Genomic DNA, 17,790 nt, shown 5'->3' with positions numbered 1-17,790 from the left:
AAGCATTCACAACCATTGAGTCATTTCTCCAATCCCCTCCATTAAAAAATGTTTTAACAAAACAGATTCTACCTTGTCTTTAAAAATGTATGAAAGTCTGCAGAGAAAAATACAATCCATGGGCTAAAATGAGGGAGAAATAAAGAGCTTCAGCCCGGACTAAAGCTACTCAGCACAAACAGAGCACTTAGGAAAACAGACACTTTCAGAACAACATGTCAGGCCACTCAACACTACTGACCCTGACAACTCCTCTTCCCCCTTGAAATTCTTTCTCTCCTAGTTTTCCTCTTCCCAAAGGGAGCTTCTTCCTAGATGATGCTATAGGCTCATTTTCCTCTGTTCACACCCTGCTGCTGACTGTCTTCAGCACTCAGTCCCTGGTCCTTCCAACTTCCTACTCTACATACTCTCCCAAAGCCATCTTATTAATTTCCATCACTTCAATTCTATTCATACATTTCATATTTATAAGTCTACTCCAGATATCTCCAGTGATGTGTGTGTATATATATATATATATATATATATATATATATATATATATTATATATATAATCATGTATAGTATAATATAACATAATCTATAAAACATATACACATAATATATAATAACATGGCTTTCACGTCCTGCTCTACCTACTGACTGAATGTTAAAGTAAAGTTGTTCACATCATGCCCGGCTTAATACCCTTCAGCGCTTTTCAGTTGCACAGCAAATGTATGTGTTGTCTAGCACAGTGGACAAAGCCTTCCACAACCAGCCCACTCCTAGCTTTCATTTCTCATATTTTTCCACTCTTACTCCAAAATTAAGCAATATTTAATTGCTAACAGTGATATGAAGACACAATGCCTTCCCACTAATTTGATACTTTGATGCGCACATACTGTTCTATCTCCAGCCCATGGACTCTACTGTACAAGCTGTGATTATCCTCTTCTGCTTCTCCAGGCCTGAGGTCCAACAACAACTTTTCAATCTCTGCTTAATCCACAATAAGTAAGACCACTGTAATGGTACATTCTTTCATCACAATTTATTGCATTTCCTTGTGAATATGTGTCAGCTCCAAATGGCTACAAAAGTCTTTTGAAGCGAGTTCTGGTTTCCTGCTGTGTTCAAATCTGTATCCTCAGAGCCAAGCACATATTCCAGTAAGTATTTCCTGCCTTTATTTTGTAATGAATAAAGAATAAATATTATAAATAGATGATAAGTCAAGCACTGGGGGCTAAGACATGTACAGATATGCTAAAACAAGTATGTTGGAGCTCTGTCATAAAAGACTGATAATGTCATATTTAAACATGTAGGCCTTATTGACAAACTTAGGGACCCATTTACAAAGCAAGTAGAGCCTATGAAGGCAGGAGGAGAGGGCAGATTTGAGACAGCTACCTAGAAGGAGATCAGCGAAGCTTACGTGTCTTTCAGAGCGAAATTCACAAAAGTTTTTCTAAGTTGGACTCTTTATATTTCCTTTAAAGACTCCAAGTAATAAAGTGAAAACATGGCTTAAGTACAAAAATTCACCATTAAAATTGACCATGTTTTTCTGAAGACAAAATTGATTTGTAAGCAAGCAAAAATGTCTAAGCAACAATATCTGTGTGGTGGTTGTATTGCCTTTATTGTCTCCATCACCCACGAAGTTCCATATCTATTTTCCCATCCTATTTCTAACTTCTTTGCAATGTATACTCCACATCCCAGACACAAGGGTCCATAAAGTCTAGGAATCTTGGCACATATTTTTTTTAGTGCCTGAAATAATCTTACGGCTGTTAAACACCTTCATATCTTAGACTCAATTTAATTTAAGATCTCTCAACTTAAGCTTGTCTGAGTTTTGCCACACTCTTTACAACAAACTCCAGCTTTTCCTGATCTCAATGAAATATGTGTACAGCTATATACAAATTTCCTTAATCTGCCTTGTATCAATGTGGCTAATGTTCCCTTGCTACTGTAAGTTACTTTAGCCAAGGGTATCCCATGAGCTTTACTTAAAAGTGTGATCTCACTACCAGGATACTTCAATTACTGTTAGAAATGCAGATATTCAAGTTCCAACTCCATCCTTAGACTCAATGTAATAATATTATCCAGTTTATTTTTATCATGGTAAAGTTTAAATTAAAGTGTAACACTGGAATATCTAGTAGGTTAATATTAGAGAAGTTCAAAACAGGCTTGAGAGGTGGACAAAACAGAAAGGGCATTAAAAAAAACCCAACAGACATTTAATGTACCACTATCAATATGCCAGTGTGGCTTAGGAATTTATATCAGAGTATCCAGTAGGTAACCTAGACAGTGCATTAAATTTATGGACCATCAGACACCACTAAGAGCCATAAAATGGCAAAAGACGCTGATGCATACTTGGAGTTTTTGGCAGAAAATATTATAAAGTATTCTGAAAAATTGAAAATCTTTTGAAAACTCACTGTAACTTGACATACTTTGGACCAGAACTGTTTGACTGCATTCAAATATTTGTTTTCATTCCCACATAGTTTCTTCTCTCTCTACTTCCTGCATGAATTTATATATGGAACTTAGCTAACTTGGACTGTCAGCTGGTAAACTATCTTTGGAGAAAACGGTGAAAGCATCCTCCAATTAAGGAAAGGAAGTTGCAGGGTTGGGGCTTATCAGAACTGCACGCTCAGAACTGTCACTCCAGCGGGACTTGGTACAAGGTAGAGATGACAGGCAAGAGAAGGACGGAGGTCAGCCTCACTCTCTGTTTCCCCTAGCAGAAAGCAAATGAAAACACACTGAGTCTTCACTGCCACTGAGGCCAAGAGTGGCGTACTGAATTCCAAAATGGTGTCTCACCCCCCGGAGAAATGAAGAAGTGCTGAAGGGGAGCAGCTGAGGACATACCAGAGGACAAGACACAAGTGAGCAGAGGGGCCTGACACCAAGATAAGGAAAGAAATGATGGGTTTGTTTGCTCTTTCTGTGAAAGCTTTAATTCCCACATTTCCATTACTTAATGTGTCATTATTTTTGCTTTTCAGCAGCTGGCAAACCAAAAGCATTCCACCATTTATTTTCAAATTTGTAGTCAATACACAATGCACCAGATTTTTATACTGTCCCAAAGGAAACTTCTCAAGAGAATCAAATCTAAAACTTTACTATAAATTTCCCTAGAGAAGTTGATCCTAAAAATCCTTACACATCAATATTTGCTCCTGATTAAAGCTTAAGTTCAGAGGCTAGGATGACAAAGAATGACAAAAGCCAGCTACATACTTCAGCCAAAAATTGTCAACACTGAATTGTAACATTCTTCAGTGCCTGTTAAACAAAGGTCAGGCTCTCAAGCCGGGATGTGGGTTCCTTTATAACATGGCCCCAGCCTAAGTTCCAAGTCTTATTCCACCAGGTAAACAAACTGCCTTTTGGCTATGTCCTCCCATTTGCTACTTTACCCCTTTCATTTGAAACTCTTTTTCCATAGCTATGAGCATAAAACAATCCGATGGTTAAGAGCCAGCATAAATGACACCTCCACTGAGCCTCCAAAGACCTCAAGAGCTGGCAATATGCTCTTAAAATAATTGCTAGAGACCATAAGATTTCATCTGATATATAATATATAATCATATATATTATACATATATAATTGTAGATAGATAGATAGATAGATAGATAAATAGATAGATAGATAGATAGATAGATAGATAGATAGATAGATAGACTAAAAACATCCTAGTATTAGAAAAATTGCCCTTATTTCTGCTTTTCATGCTTTGTGTAGTATTTTGTTAATAGTAAGTACTGACAAAATATTTCATCATTCATCATTATTGAGTAAACATATGTGTTTGTTCACAAGACAACTATATCCTCTGTTACTTGTTCTTCATTATTCTGATATGTTTGTCTTCTATTTCCAAATAATTATCTAATAACTAATAACCAGTATGTTATAGTTGTAACTTGTCTATTACTACATGGAATTCTTGTACTGAAAAAGAAATTATTGCATAGTGCAATTTCTTTATTTAAATAAAAATGACATTCTTGGCACAATCTCAATACCTAAGCCTCTGTAAGCATCCAGTAGATATTTGAAAAAGAAGTGAGTAGTTAATGGATCAATAGTCATCTTCTCAGAACACTAATAAGTATAATTTTAAAAAATGAACATAAAATTAAAGATCCACTCTGAATTTATTGACCATCCCTATCTTCTGATACTTTTGAAGTAGCCATTATCTCTTGATGGCATCAAGTCAGCTTATAGAGTAGACAAAGTGATCTAAAGACATGACGTTATTTCCTTAAAAATCATGTCTTTACTCATTCACAGTAACATAAGTATATGTTTGATTATTGTGACCCACCCAAGTACCTAATAGACTTATACCAAGATTGAACAGTGAAAAAATATTACAATTACTGCCACAATGCTTGAAAATAATATTAAGATGCTAATATTTTATAGGTAATTTTAAAAAAAATTGGCATATGAGATGTGTCTCTCTGATAAAGCACTTACCTAGCATGTGTGAGACCTTGAACTGGATCCTCGATACAAAAGGGGAAATATAACAAAAAGTAAGATATAAACTGCCAAATACACCTCATCAACAAAAAGTTTCTTTTACCTTTGACCCAATTATTCTTAGCCCACAGGTTGAAATATCTAAACATTTTGTTGTTGATGCCAAAAATATCTTCCTAATCACACTGATAATCTGGGCCTTGTAATTCAGAGACCTGTCAATTCATGTCAATACCAACTTGCACCCAGAAGTGAAATCCCCTACTTGAGAGCCAGTTCCACGGATTCTTAGACTCCTCTATACATTTCATGAACCCTGCTTCAAAGAGGAGGAATGTCTTCCACAGTTATTGAAATACATAATAAAACATGAGTTTATCACATTTTGCTGAAATTGTTTACATGTCAGGCTCTTCTCTAACTTTAGAATTCTAGGTATTCGAGGAAATGAATTATCTATTGATTTCTGGCTTGAGATAATTACTTCCATATAGCTTTCTTTGTGTCTATTGATCTTTGCTTGGGTCCACACTTGGCCTTGTCATTTTTTTCATAGCTTTGATCAACATACATGAAGAAATAATTCAAAGATGAAAAGATTGGATTTAGCTCACAGTTTCAGAGGGTTTGGTCTCTGTTTGGTCGGTCTTGTGTCCTCAGCAGAACCTCATGGCAGAGAGAAACTGTTCACCTAATGCCAGATGGGAAGCAGAGAAAGGTCAAGGAACTGGAGCACTTGGTAAAATGTTCAAAGGCATACTTTCATGAACCTACTTCCCCTGGCCTGGCCCCATTTCCCAAAATAGTGCTACCAGTTGGTGGGAACCAAGAGACAAAACGAGGCTCCAGAGGCTTAGCATACTAGATGTGCCTGGTAACTATTGACTGAACACATAAGCTATGAATAACTATCAGGGTTGACTTCTGAAAATCAGATTGGATTAGAGAGGGGTGTTGAAAAGACAAGATCCAGACAACAAACATAGACACTTCTATGAAAATGGTGCCAGGAATCTGATCTCTAAAGCTGTCAGTATGTCTAGATAAGAAAATTGACCTTGGAATAAATAGTTTTGTGGAAGATTTCTTCCAGTTCCTATCATAATTTCTCACCCAGGAGAAAGAGGAAAGGAAGATATGAGAGACACTAAATATTCAGGATTTCACTTCTTATTCTCCCATTTTTTTTTCTGAGTGTGGATGATATATTCCTATATGCAGTAAGAAAAGTGCTATTATCTCTCTAAAACTTGTATGCTGAAACTTAATCTCCATGAAATAGTATTAAAAAGTGAGGTCTTCAGGAGAAGACATTAAGAATGCAATCTGCCGGGCGGTGGTGGCGCACGCCTTTAATCCCAGTACTCGGGAGGCAGAGCCAGGCAGATCTCTGTGAGTTCGAGGCCAGCCTGGGCTACCAAGTGAGTTCCAGGAAAGGCGCAAAGCTACACAGAGAAACCCTGTCTCGAAAAACCAAAAAAAAAAAAAAAAAAAAAAAAAAGAATGCAATCCATGACCCATGAAAGCAACAGGAAACCACATGAGAAAGTCACAAGAAGGTGCCTTCTATGAAATGCAGGAGGTTCTCAACAGACACTGAATCTACTGTTGTGTTGATCTCAGATTGCTCAGCCTCTATAAATAGAGAAAATAACTCTGTGATAAGTTAGCCAGTCTCAGGTATTTTGTTTAGAGAACCAAAACTGAGAGTTTGTCAGGTAAGACAGAGAGTTGTTGGGAAGTTGTTTCTTTTATATATAAATTATTTTACTATAAAAGATTTGTAAATTACGAGACACCATGTAGCTTGATGTCATCACTAAAATAAGCTCTTGCTCAGATGCAGCGTTATACATCTCAATGAGCTTCTACACAATTTAGAACCATTCTGAGACCATGGGACTTGGCTTTGGATTTCACACTTCCAGTAACAATTACATTTCATTACACTTATCCACCATAAAAAGAAAGGAAAAGCCCATAACAGAATTCAAACAAGAAAAATTAATTTCACATTCTCTTTCATGGCTCATATGTCCTTTACCTGCTCAAAAACTTTCCACCAATTCAGCACCCATTTACACTCACATCTGCGGAAGTTCTTTAAACAGTATGCATGTTACTAGGCAGTTAGATCATATTTTGTGTCTTCCATACACGTAGGTAGGAGAATTATAAATGTTTAAAGGTCAAAGGAAAAGTGAAAATCTATCTCTCCTTGCTTCGTATCATAAGAATAAACAACAATAACCCTCAAAACAGAGCTCTCGGGAAAAAATAGTAGAATTAACTATTGAAGTAAATGAAGTGTGGTTTTCCCTGTACTCTGTCAGATACCATTGTTGCTGTAACCGTCAATTTTCTCCTAGTGTTTGATGCTGGAAAACAAAAACTAGACACTGGTTTTCTTTCTGCTTTACAGGAAACTGACAGGAAGCTATGACACCACAGGCACCAAGAGCCTGCTTTTCATTTTAGGGACCGGAGGCAGATGTGCACCCTGAGCATTCATTTCACTGTCTTCAAATTGCCTTACTCTGAAAAGTTGTCACCAAAATGCCCACCATCCCTAAAATCTTTGCAATCTGGGGAGATAGAGAAGGACATTTTGCTTCAGATACATGGCGAAAGAATATGCCACTGAGTAGATATGGCAACACAGGCAGGGGTTGACTCTCTGAACCCCAGCTTTCTCATGTTTCCAAGGAGGTGTAAATATCAAATTATTGTGGTGACAAGAAACTTTCCCATAGGGGCTGGCATTTTAGGATGCTCTAAATGGTGAGTCCTTAGCTCTTTTCACTCTTCTTATTTGTGGATCATGGATGTAGCACACACATACAACACACTACTAAGAAGATTCAGGCTAGTTCCAGGAAAGGCACAAAGCTACACAGGGAAACCCTGTCTCAAAAAACAAAAACAAAAAGATTCAGGCTCCATCACAGGCCATGTATAGCTCACTGCCTGGAATTTCCAGTTGTGTTTTCTCCTTCAAGTTCCAAATGGCTGTTTCTAAAAGCTAAGTCTGTTTTATCTAGATAGCTATCTCTGGAGAATTCCTTATCATCAAAGATTTTTAAGCTGGAGTGACCATTTTTTCCCTTAGAGAAATCTTTTTGAACTTTTGGCCTTTCTCTAAAGAATCCTTCCTTTTTCTTGCTGTAAGAGTTTAAATCCTCTGCTAGCTACTTTCTCTTAGCTCCTTGTATCTCTGGTCTTGTGCTTTGACAAAGGGATTCAAATTTGCAGAGGTCAACACAACTTTCCTGATTCTGACAGTTTTGTATAGCCACAGAGAACAGCCATGGAGAACTGGGAATTTTCTTTTTTATCATTTGAATAAATATGTCAGATATTCTTTCACAGAAACACCACGGTGTCTGGGAGGTGAGACCCAGTTACAAGAAGTTTGTCACAGGGGGCATGGCGTTGGAGTTTATATCTTGCTCTGGTCTATCTTCTGTGCACCTCCCCATGTCTCCAGTCCACCATTAGACAAGCCACATCCCTCTGTCACGTGACTAGCTCACCATGCCTTGGCCTAGAAACCTGTAAAACTGAGTTAAAATAAATCTTCTTTTCAGTCGATTTTCTTGGGTATCTGTCATTGCAGCAAGAACAAGACTTAATTAACATGGGTAGAAAGGAGAGGGGTCTTGGAAACCTATTTTGATGAGGAAAAATAAATTGTTGCCTTGAATTTAAAAAAAAAGTAACTTTGGCAAGAAAATAAGTATGTTTAGCATTATTGGAAGACGTGACTAACATGTCTCTTATTTTTTATCCTAAACAGATATGTATTTCTACTCTAACATGTGTTCATTGTCCTAGCTTTTGGATATGCCTTTTATGTACTCTTTTCTCTGCCTGTAACTTATTTCCTCCTTCTTCAGGCAGAAAAGTCTGGGTGCATTTTATTGTTTCAGCAAACACTGGTTTGGAGAACCCTTAGCTGCACATATGGAGACGATAAAGGATCAGAAGGTGGGGATAAGCTCCAGCAGAGTAGATACTGCCTAGTGAGAGTTGTCAATCTGAAAAATAGAGCTAAGGGCAACTTCTGGAAAAAGGCCACAGCCAAATTTCTTGAAAGAGGGTTTAGCATTTAATATCTTTATTACTCAAGTCCCTGTCATTCTTGTGGTTAACTGATACTCAAGTGATGGTCTGCTCACTGTGCGACCCAGATCTTCTCTACAAGTCAGTTCCCCTTGCTCAGGTTCTATGGGTGCTGGATGCCAACATCTGACAGCTACCCTCCTGCTCCAGAAAAATTGCTCCTAGCTGAGATCAGTCATCTTGTACTCTGGAGGTTACCTTTGCAGTCAGACAGCAGCCTCCCATTGGTTACATTGGAAACGTAAAAGGCTTGCTCTTCCATATTCCCACACTTTCTATTAGTTGTCCCATTCTTGGAGATGATTTCCATCACTCCCCACCCCAAGCATCAGCTACCATAAATACCACTCCACACACAGTTTTTTTCCCAGCCAGGCCAAGGATATGCCTCGTTTCCTTTCCTCATCACTTCAGGATTGCTAGCATCTAGGATATTTCCCAGCCCCTAACATTTGTTTAATGAATAGCTGCTGAGCCAAGGAATGAAGTAATGAGAAAACTGCTGATGAAGTCTGCATATATATGCCACGGTTGCCCTAAAGGCATGGCATTTTCTATCCCCAAATATGCCATTGGCCAATAATATTTTTAAGGAATGTTTATGTGATAGTCACTGAAAGCATGTGAGGACAGCAAAGTATGTATGGAAGAAACTAGCATACAGTATAAGTAGAACACAAAAGTATTCATTCAAGAAATCCATAAAGTGGGAAGAATCTCTAAAAAGATTCCACAATTTGTTTCTAGTCTTTCACAAATAAAACAAAGCCCCCTATTCAAGCAAACTAAAAACACATGGAGTTCCTTCCTACATTACAGAACAAATCCCACCTTTCCTGCTCTTTTTCCATCAGTCTTCTACTTCCTTGGACCATCATGGTGTATTCTTCCCTATAATGTACTTGGAGAACCATTAACAGCAAAGATCAGAGCATTCATTACTTTTCTATTTGCTGTGATAAAATACCAGACTAACTATAGAAGGGGTTTATTTGGGCTGATGGTTCCAGAGGGATAAAAGTTTGTCATGGTGGGGAAGCCTGGCAGCAAGCAGCAGACATGGCAGCTGGAGCAGAGCCTGAGCACTCACATCTTGAACTACGAGCAGAAAGCAGAGAGAGAGAGAACTAGGAGCAATAGAGTCTTTAAACTTTCAAATCCCACCTCTGGGAACATAGTTCCTTCGTCAAAGCCATACCTCCTAAAGCCACACAACAGTGCCACCAACTGAAGGTCAAGTATTCAAATGACCAAAATAATTGGGACATCTCATTCAACTTACCATAATCAGTCATACAGAATGTCATTTTCACATACATTGGTGTCTTTTAGTATTTCTCTAACTACACCCTTATTAGGTAACTTATTAGTCCCACTACTGAAATAATAAAAAGCAAAATTCAGCTTCCATGTGGCTGACAGCCATGGTCATCACTGGAACCTCCAAACTACCTCTGAAGTGGTTTATTACCTCAAGTAGAACTCCACACCAATGAGACATCAAATTCAAAACATCCCATTTTCTCGTTTGTCAATACCAATGCCTTTCATACTAAAAATACCCACTGAAATAAAACCTAATGAACAATGAGCATAGGAATTGCTCCAGATACTGCTTTGACTAAATCCTCTGTACAGAGAGCTAAGTTGACACACAGAACCCCTTCACCTCATCAGCCTTCCACACACACAAGCTTCTGACAAGCTATCTTTCAAATTCAAACTTTATTTGCAACATGAACCAAATTTTATGTTTTAGCCTTGATTCAGAGCTTATCAAATTTTCCTGCTTCTAATGTCTCAAGGTAGTTGTGCTATGGCTTTGTACCACTGAAGCTTTTGTTTCTGCTCTAATACAAAGTCCTTTGTCTGGACAGTTCCTGGGATCTCCAGATTTCCCTTTGGTTTTATGCCTCATCCATCTCTTAATCTCCCTCAATACCACAGAGTCAAAGCTTCTGCAATTAATATGGGTTCTTAACTTTGACTGGTTTTTAATTCAGACATGAGTTATTTTATCTCATGTTAACAATGAGATTACACAGAAAATGCAATCACAAAGTGTCACTCCCCTCCCGCAAGCATCACAAAATGTCCAGCACTAGTAGTAGAAAGGAAAAGCAATTGTCTCAGCCTTTCAACTATATTGTACATACTCTAACTTAACAGCTCTTTGGATTCTTCAAATCCCTGATTATAATCATCAATGTGTAAATAGATCAGCAAGTGGAGATGTAGGGCCCAAAAAGATAGCTCAGTGGCTGAGAGCACTTGCTACTCTTGCAGAGGACCTGGGTTTGGTTCCCAGCACCCACATCAGGTATATCACTTACAATTCTCTTTCTAGGCTATAAAATGCCTTCTTCTGGCCTCCATGAGTATTGCATGAATGTGGTGCACATACATACACTCAAGTACACACACACACACACACACACACACATGTAAAATAAAACAGATCATTTAAAAATAAAATTAGGGATTAAATTGTTTCATTAAATATTTTCATTGAAAAATTATATCTGTGATGGGTATTCTTGGTTGCCAGCTTGACCATATCTAGAACTAACTAAAATTCAAAAATTAAAGACACACTTGTGAGAGAATTTTGCTTAATTTGAAGTAGATAGAACCACTTCTATTCTGGATCTTTGAGATAGGAAGACGCATAACTTTAATCTGAGTCACACCTGCTGGAAGCCTATATAAGGACATGGAGCTTTTGCTCTTGGCTGCTTGCCCTCAAATTGCCAGCAAGTCCATTCCTTTACTGACATTAGAACCTACTTCCTCAGAATTCCAGAGTATACTGAAAACCAGCTGACACAGTTAGACTTGTGGACTGAGCAACTACTGGATTCTTGAACTTTCTGTTCACAGCCAGCCATTGTTGGTTTTGTCAGACTGCAGCCTGTAAATCATTCTAATAACTCTCATTAGATCATAGATAGACAGATAGATAGATAGATAGATAGATAGATAGATAGATAGATAGATATAGATAGATACATAGATAGATACATAGACAGACAGACAGATGGAGATAGATAGATAGATGGATTCATTCTATAAGCTCTCTTACCCTAGAGAACTCTAATATAATATCCCATAATTTAATTACATTTGCATTACATGATGAATTTCTCGCATAACTGGGAATCTTCAAAACAATAAACATACCAAAATGCAGTCACATTGACATGCAGTATAAAAAGTTTTCAGACTAAGTGCAAGATGAAAAATGAAATATTTAAAGGCTATTGATTTTTGTTCATTTTCATAAGAACTCTTGAAGGTTTCAGGAAGGGTGTGTTGTAGTCTAATTAGTATATACAAATAGGAAGTGAAGAGTATCTGGGTATGAATAATGGTGACACCAAGTTTTGACTATTAGCAAAACCTGAAAGTGTTGGATGATTCAAAAGATAGGAAGTGATGGTCCAGAGAGTGACAAGGTTTTTTGTATTACAGGTAGAGGATGACAATATTGGTAGAAAGTAATAGGATAAAGACTTTGTGGCTTACATCTCTGGAATTCAAACTTGTCTTGGAACTTTTGTGATACATCTGATTCCAGTTTCCATTCTACATTTTACATATACTCTCTACCTTTGTAAAATAACTTAAAGACTGTAGGTACCTGCCTAGGAACTCTTTTACCTCCATCTACAAAAAAAGTCCTTCTAGCTATGATGTGAGAATGACCTGTCATCTCTGCTTCAACACACTACTGTGCCATGGATGAATGACAAGTTTCTGCAAGGAAGTGATTCACCTAGACTTTAGTAACCTAGTCGGGATTTAGGAGCATAAGACAGAGAAGCAAAGTCATTTTTCCTGCCCATAGCCTCATCTCAAGCTGCTTTGAAGCTACTCCAAGGGGAACGGTCCTAATTGGAGAGGTAGTGATTCCACCTTGGGTCAAAATTAACACTTTGAGATGTGTGCTCAGTGAGCTGTTACCCCTGGACACCTGCTTCAACAGTAAGCTAACCCACTGCTGCCATTGGTATGGGGGCCACACAACCTCTGGAGACTATTCTGTGTCCATCCCTCAAGGATTACTACTCTGAGAGATAGAAAAGAAGGGAGCCCCTTTGAGCTCCCATAGTTACGGCTTCAAATTGCTAATACCAGATATTCTTTTTTTTTTATTTTGCTAGCTTATTGTTTAAATGTACCCAAGATGGTTGTGATGTGAATATTCTCAGGATATATGCATGAAAGTTATAGATTTAGAAATTTTATCAGTTTGAAATATTTGATGTGAAAAGGGATAAATGAATGAAACATAATTTGTATTATTTTCAGAACATTTAGCATTACAGTAAGAATGAAGAAAAGAGAAATTAAAATAAAACAAAATATAATTTTGATTATCAACATCTTTAAATTGTCATAGTTCTCAAATTTGTTGAGTTTTTAAAGACATGGTTTATCAATGATGGTGTTTATCAGGATTTTGGAGAAAAAAATGAATGGAACAGAAATTATGTGTAACCATATAAAACAAAATTGAGAAATACTCAATATTCCCCAAAACTTCTGGCATCTCATCAAAAATCTAATAGCCATGTAATCCTTAAATTTTCATATTCTAGTTTTTGTGTATTTATATCACCAAATACTATGCATATGTTCTCAAGTCTCTCACAGCTTATCTCAGTTTACTTGACAAGCATTATCACTTGTATGTACTTCAAGAAAGGTGTTCAGTGTTATAATAGCCAAATGCAAAACTGATTATCATAATCATCACCGTTTTCACTCCAGGATCCACAGGAGTATACATAGATGTGTCCAGCCTTTGCTCCATTCAGCTGTGCCCCACTGATAGCAACTTGATTTCCTTCCTTACTTCGTTTTGGCAGCTAAATACCAAAATAAGAATTACATATTCTTTTTTTCTTCACATGACAGATCTAATTATTTTTAGATGCTGAATGAGGAAAGTGTACAGATACTCACAGGTAGGTATGAGCAGGAAATTAATGTGTCAAGAACACAGAACAGCTGGAAAGATGGCTTGGTGGTTAAAAAACCTTGCTGCTCTATCAGGAGGATCAGAGTTCAGTTCCTGGAATTCACATCAGACAGTACATTCACATATGCCTTTAACTCCACCTCCAAGGTATCTGATACTTTTCTCTTGCCTCTCTCGGCAACTGTACATTTGCACACATGCATGCTCACATGTACATGCACATGCACACATAAATGCATGCGTGCACACACACACAAAATAAATAGTTAAAAGGAAAAAGACATACAGAACAGACACAAATGAATGCAATAAGCCTGCAATGGGAATTTTAAAAGAAACAAATGTTATTCATATGCATCCAGAAACAGGAGTCTCAGCATGTCCATCAGATGTGTTCATGGGCATCTTTGTGTAAATAGCACCCTTCAATATAAACACAAGCATACATACTCCAGAAAATTAGTCCCACAGAATGTAGAAAATAAATGAGGATCTAGATTTAAAAACAACTAAGGCAGCATCCACTTACGTTCTTGATTGGATGAGCTTAATTAATAGCAAATGCTTCACTTCAATAACAAAATAGGTTCCACAAAATTTCTTCAGTGTATTTACAGCAAGGCAGTCTAATTATACCCCACTTGCCAAGAAGGAAGATCAGGAATATGCTTGAAGTGAAACCGATCCCTTGTGGAACTTTGGGCAGTGTGACATAAGCCCAGGAACTGGGCTGTGACACTACTGATGTTGAAAAGAATGAGGTTCTTCCAATCTTTGAAGAGAATATTTTGGCCCTAGGAGTCATACAACATGACTGAGGCTAATTACTCCCAGAACAAAACAGAAAATCAACTGGACAGAAATGTCCATGAGTTCCATTTTTGCCAAAATTAAATACACATACGTGCACAAATATAAATATATATTGAAATATATATTATGTTTTGAAGAGAAATATGTGTTATGTGTGTGTTTACAAACACTCACATTTCTCTTCAAAACACTTCCAACATCACCAATTAGTCACAAGCTGGCTCTTTTTGGTAGTGTTGTAAATAACGTGTGGAAAAGGCCTAGAGCCAGGAAGCCAGATGTAATGGGAAATCGAACCAACACAGCTGGGGCTTGGCACCTGTGCTTCTGAGATGAGTCAAAAGAAATGCCTTTCCATGCATGATTAGAAATATTACCTTTTTAGTTCTGTTATCTTAGGAAACTGATGCAGAATTTCCAATTTGCCAGTCTGGTCAATGTTCAATATTCTTTATATAAAGATCACCATGGTGTTCACTCAAGTGACAGAGAAAAAAAATGTCTAAAAAAAAAGAAAGAAAAACACCCCCTGTTCTGAGATGCCTCAGACATGACTCGTGGGCACAGCTCATCAAATTTATTTTATTTATTTGTTTGTTTATCTTTCTGCTTATTTATTTGTTTATTTATTTCTCCCAAGCAGCAACAGTCAAAAGAGAAGTGGATTACAGAATCAATATACTAAAATATCAGATATGAAATCAGACTGCTCCAAAGAAGCTGTCCTTCCTGTCTTTCCTCAGAGAGATCCCGAAGTTTCTCCTCAGTGTGCTGTAGCTAGAGTTTTCCTGCCTTGCCCACAGTCAGGACAAATCTTTGTCACCCGCCAGTCCCACAGCCACTCAGACCCAACCAAGTAAACACAGAGACTTATATTGCTTACAAACTGTATGGCTGTGGCAGGCTTCTTGCTAACTGTTCTTATAGCTTAAATTAATCCATTTCCATAAATCTATACCTTGCCACATGGCTGGTGGCTTACTGGCGTCTTCACATGCTGCTGGTCATGGTGGTGGCTGGCAGTGTCTCTCTGCCTCAGCCTTCCGCTTCCCAGAATTCTCCTCTCTCCTTGTCCCACCTACTTCCTGCCTGGCCACTGGCCAATCAGTGTTTTATTTATTGACCAATCAGAGCAATTTGACATACAGACCATCCCACAGCAGTGTACACTTTTTCTTCTCCCAGGGCTAAGAACAGGTTTCACTTCTGGAAACTTGAGATTTTTTTTTTTTTTTTACTTTTTATGAATTTTTTGAGTAAAAAAGTCCTTACAAAACATTGGTGTCTTGAATATTTGGGCTTGATTGTAGATGTCATAATAAAAAAAAAAAAGCAGGGATCTACTCTAACATTTTCAAATACCATTTTTTAAACAAGGAACTCAGAAATCACTAGAAATGTTTACTAGAAACAGATTCAAAAGGCAACAGTGTTCTTGTAGAACATGTTGAATTTCCAAGGGGAATCTAGGAGCCCATTCTTTATGAAAACTCCCAATGACTCTGGGAGTAATGAGATGAGACATCTGTGAGAGTCTTTGTGCATTTGGCCAAAGAAGAAATACTCTGTCCTATATAGCACTTGGCATTGACTATGGGAAGAGATGCAGAAGGGTCAGTAGTATGAATTTATAGGTGTGAGAACAGTCCCTGCCAGGGCCATTGGTTGTTACTGACACACAAGGTGTCTACTGCCAACATTCTGAACCTGAAGCCAGGTTCACCTGTGACTTATCCCAGTAACAACTGCATTCTTTCCTTGTTCTACCTCCTTATTTTATACCTTGAAATATTTAAAGCAGAGTGTTTCGCAGCCTGACCTGTATCCTCTAATCGCTGGATCCACAATGGACATGACTGCTTTTCACTAGTCACTATCTCTGAAAGAGTCTGTCACCTCCTGATATGACAGTAGTGACTAAGATCATAAACTTTTGGAGATATTCAAACCACATCCAAATCACAACAACCCAGATATAACTATGAGAAAAAGGTAATTCTTATCATACTCTTTTGAGTCAGTATTTCCTATTGTCCTGAAGAATATGCACAATACTAGAGACAGACATACAGCCATCTCAAAGATATAAGCCCTAAATCACCTTTGGGTATATCTAGATCACTGTGGCTCTTTGTCTAGGGCCCGGAAATAGATGTTTTAGTGCAGAAGTCTACCAGACTTTCAAAGAAGAGTTAAGACTAATACTCTTCAAATTATTCTACAAAATATATAGAAGGAACATTGCCCAATTTGTTCCAAAAGGCCACAGTTAACTCTAATACCCAAACCATATGAAGACTTAACAACAAAAGACCAATTTCTTTCATAAACATAGATGCAAAAATACTCAATAAAACACTTTCAAACCAAATCAAAGAACACTTCAAAAAGATCATCCACCATGATCAAGTAGGCTTTATCCCAGAGATATAGGGAGGGCTCAATGTATGAAAATCAATACATATAGTCCACCATATAAACAAACTGAAAGGAAAAAAAAACACATGATCATCTCATTAGAGGCAGAAAGGTCTTTGACAAAATCCAACACCCCTTCATGATAAAATTCCTGGAGAGATTAGGCATACAAGGGGCATGCCTAAACATAATGAAGGCAGTTTACAGCAAGCTCATAGCCAACATCATATTACATAGAGAGAAACTTGTTGTAGAATATTATTTTAACTTTGTAAAGTTGTATTACATTTGTTTCTGCTCTTTTTGTTAATAATGCAAAGATGTGTTACATTTGTTTGATTAAATAAAATTAACCGGGGCTGGAGAGATGGCTCAGAGGTTAAGAGCACTGACTGCTCTTCCAGAGGTCCTGAGTTCAATTCCCAGCAACCACATGGTGGCTCACAACCATCTGTAATGAGATCTGGTAGTGAGGGTTCTTTAGTGGCTGAGCAGAAGGACGGCCTGTTTGGGGAGACAGGAGAGGTTAGCTATTTGCTGTTTAGCCTCTCTGGGGGAGCAAGATTTCACCTCAAACCTTTGAATCCTGAGTTCTGTAGAAGAACAGGGGTTTAGATAAAGTGTCCTTTAGGAGCTGTGATAGAGCCTGTGCCTGAGGGACCAGAATTCCTGCCTGGCTGCAGCTCTAACTGCAGAGGTGCGATTGCCCATTGCGACAGCCTAAAGAGTGGCCACTGTATTGAATGCAAAACAACAGAAACTCAAAGCAGTTCCACTAAAATGGGAACAAGACAAGGTTGCTAACTCTCTCCAAACCCATTCAATATAGTACTTGAAGTTCTAGCTAGAGCAATAAAACACAGGGTTACAAATTGGAAAAGAAGTCAAAGTATCACTATTTACAGATGATATGATAGTATACAT

The sequence above is a fragment of the Peromyscus leucopus genome, chromosome 2 (genome assembly GCF_004664715.2).
Source record: "Peromyscus leucopus breed LL Stock chromosome 2, UCI_PerLeu_2.1, whole genome shotgun sequence".
Lineage (NCBI taxonomy): Eukaryota > Metazoa > Chordata > Mammalia > Rodentia > Cricetidae > Peromyscus > Peromyscus leucopus.
The sequence above is the reverse complement of the archived record's forward strand: the minus strand, read 5'-3'. Positions refer to the sequence as shown.